We start from the raw sequence: 7,563 nt of genomic DNA, 5'->3' as shown, positions 1-7,563 counted from the left end.
TTTGTGATACATTTTTAAACTTAATATGTTATTGTTATAATTTTACTATGTTTGTCTGGAACAGTTCTCTCTTGTAAATGAGACATTGGGTCTCAATGGGACTACTTGTATAAATAAAGGTTAAATAAAATGAAAAATAACAACTATATTAGACTATCATTTTATTGCTAGTGTTAATAGTTTCATTTGTCTGATCTCGTTTCATTTTTCAGTTACATCGATAAATGTCTATTTGCGTGCACTGCTGTGAACATACAGTTATTTGTGTTTCCTGTTTTTATTTCCTTGTTATTACTTATTTCCTACAGAGTTATTTCTTGGGGAGCCTTTTCCCAGTTGCTGATAATTTATGATTTTCATTATAATTTGAACCTTAGCATTTAACTAGACATTTATCTGTCTTCATTTAACTGCTGTTTATGATTATTGCTGGCTCCATATTGGTACTGCTGATAAAATACTAACAACAAACAGGCATTTAATGCTTACAAAAAGCTTTTATTGCTCAGCTGGTGGAACAGTAATTGCCTGTTTGTTTGGTCATTCCCTTAAAGGTATGTGGTGCACGGCTCAGTGAGCCAGACAATTTGACAACGTGTGTTTTGTCCGTCAGGGCCAGCCTTCAGTGAGACTTCTCTTGTCTGGTCCCTGGAGCTTCAGAGTGGCTCCGCTTCATCACTCCACTCATCCTCCTGGCTCTGAAAATAATTCTTGCCACCTCCAGTGTTGTTTAAAGCACCGAATGCCAGAAGTGAAGGTTTTATGACAAAATCTAACTCTACTGTTTAATACACAACAAGACTGAAAAGCACAAGTAGGCTCATCTGTTTTCCTACGTTTGATAAGGGCTCCGAGAACATCTGATATATCCTCAGAAAGCAAATGCAGTCGGACACTCCTCAATGTGTTAATTAACCATTCTTCAGTTGTGTTAGCACCACATGTAGTAAATGTAGCAGTGGGAAATGGACATTTTACCAATGACTTTATTATGTTATTTTAATTAATAATAATAATGGATTGGATTTATATAGCGCTCTTCAAGGCACCCAAAGGACTTTACAATTCCACAATTCATTCACTCTCGCATTCACACACTGGTAGAGGCAGCTACAGTTGTAGCCACAGCTGCCCTGGGGACTGCCATATCGCGCCATCGGCCCCTCTGGCCAACACCAGTAGGCGGTAAGGTAAAGTGTCTTGCCCAAGGACACAACGACTAGGACAGAGAGCCCGGGGATCGAATCGGCGACCTTCCGGTTACAGATACACTTCCCAACCCCCTGAGCCACGGTCGCTAATTAACACATTAGCAGTAGTTTGTTGTGCATAATGTGTCAGCCTTTAGTGCTTTTAAAGCTATTATAATTCATTACAGAGCGTTGTTCATAGTAATATCAGAGTCTTAGATTATCCTAGATTTAATAAGCTTCTTTAAATGCAAAACTTTGTTTCAGTGCCATTTCAACAATATCCAAACCCGCTACATATAAGATGAGTCACAGGTGTGTGAATCACCGTCTGGAGGAGTGAGCCGTCTGCATAAACAGCGTCTGAGGTGCAGTGATGCTTTCTGCTCAGCGTCGGCTCTAACATGTTTTTAATATAGCTTACTTTCTTGCACATGTAATAAACTTTCCCTCTCCTGAGGAAAGGCCTTCCTCCATTTGAAATTAAATTGGGATTGGATATTTATATTGCCGACGGGTCATATTAATATCCATCTTCAAATGAGGGGCAGATGATTAAAAGAAAAGTCAAGAAAAAGTGTTTTAGTACGTGTCGGGACACCAGATTAGATCATTTGCTGTTTTATAGAGAGTAATGGAGAGCAGTTTCTAACGTGTTGTTGGGTTTAGGCTGAAATGAAGCCACATCTCCCTAACTGTGGAGGGCTTCATCCTCCAGTCAGAAGATTTGTCACCTCAAAATACATGAAAAATGCAGCTTAATAAAAATGCAGATTATAGGATGAAAGAATGACAGTTACATGGAAGAGAAGCTGAAAGACAAAAAATTTAGAACATTTTACAGCTAGAGGTCAATTGTTCCTCTATATGTTGACGTTTGTTTATTAAGGAAAGTGTAACAAAGATGGAAGTCCTTAGAAAGCCCGAAGCATGAATTAATTTCTGTATAGAGCTTAAATAAATTCTGGAAAGCACTGGGCAAGTCTTGAGTGTAAATACAGCATACTGCCAAAAGAATGGGTTGGTCTGCCTTCACACGCCTGTGAACTTGAGTGACATCTTAATGTCCATTCTTTCAGAAGCGGATTTATGAAGTTGAACACTGGGACGAGACGGCCTGTCATGGTTCTGGGTCGGTTCGACCCAGCATTTTGAGTTCCTTGTGTTTTGGTTTATTTTTGAAAGATGGATTGTTCTTTATGTTTCTATGGTGCTTTGATTTTTATTATTATGAATCTATGTTTCTGTTATTCTGGTGTGTTTCTGTATTAGGATTAATGTTCGGGTTGTATTTCGTTGTTATTGCAGGTTTAGTTCAGTGTCTTGTCTGTCTCACTCTGTCGAGTCCGTGTCCTGGAAAAGTGTGTCTTGTTTCCTGCTTTACTTTGGAGGTTCGTGTTCCTGTCTTATGTCTGTGTGTCTAGCTTTGCTCCCCGCGTCTCGGTTGTGTTCCCACCTGTTCCTCGTTCCTTCTTGTTCCTGCCTCAGTATTTATAGCGCGTATCCTCCAGTGTTCAGCGTCGTGTCGTTAACGTCTTCTGCCCTCACTCCCTCTGTGTGTTCTGTTTGCCAGCCTGCCAACCTGTCCAGTTATTCGGTACTCCCAGTTTAGTTAGTGTTTTTCTGCTTCATCCCAGCAATAAAGCTGTGTATTTTGAGTTTTTTCCGCGTCCTTGAGTCCTGCAATTTGGGTCCTCTCTTCCTGCCTGCCCACACACAGCGATGACACGGCCTGGTTCATCCCAAAGGTGCTCAGTCGGATTGAGGTCAGGACTCTGTGCAGGCCAGTCAAGTTCTTCCACACCAAACTGACTCATCCATGTCTTTGTGGACCTGAGAGCGACCCATTCATTCACAAATGTTGACAGAAACTGTCTGCATGCCTACGTGCTTCAATTTATACACAGAAGTCACTGATTTGGATGGGTGAGTGAATACTTTTGGCAACAGAAGTCTTGTCTAGGCGATTCAAACATAAACATGGATGTGCAATACACATTCATATTAAAAACTGGTAGAAGATGAGGATTTCTGAAGAGGAGAGGAATTGAGATGAGTTTTATCCTCATTTAAGCATAAAAATATTTGCAAAGCACCAGTCACCTATAGACCTTTTCTCTCTTTTAAACATACAGATCTGTCTGAATAATTTACATTTCTTTACACAGCTGTGAATCGTGTAACTCTACAGCTCTACGGTGCTCCTGATTACGCAAAAAAAAAAAAAAAAAAATTTAAACAGCTGCAGGTGCTGGACAAAAGTTGTTCGGTCGACCACCGCATGTGTTCATTTACATTTTTCATAAACAAACTTAATTCAGGCAGACTGTCATACATGCTCATTGCTCCCCTGTTTCTCTCTGCTCGTGTTCTTTCAGTGCTCTGATCCGCAGGTGTGTTGAAGTGGAGAAACCACTATCTCCCGGTTTTTCTCTCAACCCTCAAACATCTTCAGCCATTTGCGAAGGTCTTCCTTTCTTCTGGACCACCTTTTTGTTTCTTTTAACCAGGACTCAGTACTCTTAGTTTATTTGTATTTGTTTAAATAAAAAAAAGTATTGGTAAAGTGCAGGGCCGTGCAGAGAGGTTTAAAGGGGCGGGTGCTCAAAGTTAAAAAGGGGCACATTGAACCAGGCTGAATAACAACAACACACATTCATCAAGAATCTAATATGGGAAGGGCAGGGCTGTGTTGATCTGAGACTGTAGACATTAAAAAGTCCATAGGAGAGATGGTAGCTGATTAAACAAGTGTCATGAGATAATAACAAAATTCAAAGATTGGTGACAGCGCTTAGGCTCTGCCTGTGAATCACTCTTTGCTTCTCTTCTTCCTTCCATCCCATCATTTCATATATCACTCTCCACTTGCTGTCTATGTGAGAACAAGGCACAACTTGCTATTGCAATAAACTATAATCTAATTATCCACACCTAACAACTCTTGCACTTAATCTATAATAAAATGATGACAGAAAAATGTTATAGCCCTGCCTTTAGTAGCCTCACACAGCTCCTGCTGTTTCCTCCTCATGTCCTTACCAGCCATGTCTGGACAATGTTATATCATGAGTAATAGTTTTTTTTAAAAATCCATCTAAATAAAACACACACACGCACACACAGTGACATTTTAGACCTTCTTCAGAATACTGTATATACTATGGGCATCACTGTGCTGATCCAGAATCCTTACATTATTATTTATTACTAGAGCTACAATAATAAAGCAATGAGGAGGGGGAAGTAATAAATATGAAATAATGTATTTATGATGATTCCATTTGTTTCACTATCCACTCTGTGCAGGGGCAAAGCTTATTACATTTTTAAACTGTAGAGATACAATCATTTTACTGCTGTAAAATCCAAATTTGTCTTATTTAAAATATAAATCTAATATAATCTGCTTCTTAATGTATGTTCTTTAAAATACAGCGTGTTTTTAATATATTATAATTATAATAATTATGTGGACATGCATATTAGATCGTTTTTTAGTGAAATATAATCCCTCCAGAAAGGCAGGAAAAGCCCTGTAACTTACTTTAAAACTAAATATGTTCCCTAAAACGGTGACAGAGCTACAGACCCATGACAGCCAGGTAGCCAGCAGCTATGACCAGCACTACTTGTGCAGTTAATAAAAGGACAGGTAATGTTTGTCGCGCTGTTGCACACACAGCACGCTCGTTTGTTTCAGTTCGTCAGTTGCAACAAGACAGCTTACCAACGTGTACGTAATAAGCCAATACTCTGGGTGCTACACACTACAGTGTATGCTGTACACCTACTTACTGGTTTTGTCGCATCAGTCTGTGTCTCTGAGTTAACTTGTGTTTCTCCTACAGCTCCGGACCGCTAAAAATGCGCGTGCTCTTTGTGAGCTCGTTCCCGGCTCGTAACCAGCGCGTTCTGCCGTCGAGGGCGATCATTGGTTAAATGCGATCATGTGACTGATGCAAGCCAGATCCTTTTATTTAGCAAAACTGTGATTAATAGTTAAATATTATTGTTGAGGGGCACAGACAGGACTCCGCACGCGCACACACATAAAAAAATAAATAATTTTTTTTTAAAAAGTTGCCTTATCAAAAGGGCACTTTGGGCACCCATCAGGAAAGGGGCGGGTGCTCAAGCCCCTCTAGCCCCCCCCCTCTGCAGGTGCCTGGTAAAGTGAATCTTGGCTGTGCGTTTAACAGACCTCCACCACCCTGATAAATATTGGATACATTACCTTGAATAATACATTAACTCGCGACCAGAGATGGGCAGTAACGCATAATACGTTACTGTAATCCGATTACTTTTTTCAAGTACCATTACTTTCCCGTAGGAACGCTGCGTTACTGCGTTACTAAAACCGTGATTTTTTTTTTTTGTGAGAATGTCTCATGATAGTGACGTAAGCGAGTGCGACGTTCGTGACAACAGCTGTGTGCAGATCAACAATGGATCATATATCGATTGTGGGAGAGAGTATGAGCGTGCAGCGTTTAAAGCGTGGAAGTACTGACCTTACTTTGAGTTTGATTCCATAAAAAGTGACAAAAACATTAGTGTCCGTTGTGTGTGGGAAGAAAACTTCTTTTTACAGCGAAAAAACCCCCTAAACTTCCAAACAAGCACCGAGTGCGCAACGACTTAATGGGAAACTCATAGAGAAACTCGCGGATTCTTCCACTGACCGCCGCGGCACACCTGCACCAGGGTAAACCTCCGCCTACCCCACTCCTGCTTTACAGGTGAAAATAGAGCAAAAGGACCGCTGAGTCTTTGACTTTATTTATTTTCTGCTGTGTTTTACTTGCATCTATTTGAAAGACTGAGTGTAAACACAAAAAATATTTTATTTTATGTGCTGGAATGTGCAGAAAATAGGTTTAAATGTTAAACTAATTTATTCAAGTCAGAGAATGGTGCATATAATTAAATTTTTGCTTGATGTTTAAAGTTAAAAGATTAAAACTAATAAAACAAGTTTTAAAAAGAGACTTTTCCATTTGATTACATTTTGTATGATGGATTATGTAGAAAAAGTAGAATTGGGCTGAAAGATCTATCGCTTTATCACCTATTCAGGTTGTAAATTGTGTTTTTAAAAAGTAACTAAGTAACTAAGTAATTAATTACTTTTGAAAATAAGTAATCAGTCAAGTAACTGGACTACTCTTTTTGGGAAGTAATTAGTTACTGATTACTTTTTTCAAGTAACTTGACCAACACTGCCCGCGACCCCGCTGTTGCTGTGCAGGAGACCTCGGCCAGCATAAGGGTCATCATCTCGTGCACTCAGCTCGGTTCTCTGGGCCATCAAAGCTCCACCATGTCTCGCTGTCCATCCTCCAGGGATCTGACTTCTTTTGCTCCTCAGCACGCATGCACACATCAGCACGCCGCTTGCATTAGTAATATTTTTAACTTTATTATCACTTTATTTCTCAATGGGCTCTTCAGTGACATCCTCTGAGCCGGTTTGTGATCATCTGATGCAATTAACGTTATAGGGGCTTCCCATATGACTCTACAGAGGGTTATAAGCCCAATCTTTTTGGTTTTGTTGCTCATTCTCGGCGCTCTAATGACTTCTATTCCTACTAGCATTTAAGCAGCTTTTTGTGTAATGCTCTTTTATTCACCTAGTCCTCTTTTTCCTCACACTGTGAAAATTGCCCAAATTTGCATGTGTAAGAATGATTTCCCCCCCCCTTGCTTAATCGGTCATAATTATCATACCTGCAGTTTGAGTGCATTTGATTTTAAATTATATATTTTCTTGGCTGTGATGTTGTTAAAACTCATTAGCCTCGATCCGGCACACCGTGTTCGTCTGCAGCCCTGCTTTGCTACAGTTCAGCGTAAAAAGAAAATGTCCTGAAGTTAATGAATTATTATCACCACTTACGCGTTCCCTCTGCAAATACAATGTGCTAGAATAACTCCCATCAAATTACAGCTTTAACAACTTGCAGATGTGTTGGCCTCAGGGTTGGACCCGAGCACAATCATAGTTGTCTTTTTTTCTTTTTTTGGTATTCTACATATTTAATAAACATGTTTTCCATTGCTTGAGAACAGAGTGTCTTGCCCCCTTGGAAGGCTGTGCCACTGTTTGTTTGTTTTTTTTTTTGTTTTTTTCCAACATTACAGCAAAAACTAACTTTTAAAGCTTGTATTGCAAAGTATAATTTGACAAAGAAAGTAACCCTACAGTTCACAAGACTGCTAAATGTAGTTTGCAGTTTTCTAACAGTACATTGGTTTGTTTCATGCTAAAAGCCTGTTGAGAAATTTTTTTGTCTTTAATGATGACATTTGTGCTACTCTAAGTAAAAATAAAATCAAAAATCAACCTATCAGTGCTTTTATGTTT

Source organism: Aulonocara sp. 'chitande type north' Nkhata Bay, linkage group LG6, assembly GCF_057382095.1.
Source record: "Aulonocara sp. 'chitande type north' Nkhata Bay isolate Kocher_YH1m ecotype deep benthic linkage group LG6, A_spYH_male_GT1.1, whole genome shotgun sequence".
NCBI lineage: Eukaryota > Metazoa > Chordata > Actinopteri > Cichliformes > Cichlidae > Aulonocara > Aulonocara sp. 'chitande type north' Nkhata Bay.
This window is presented reverse-complemented; position numbering follows the sequence as displayed.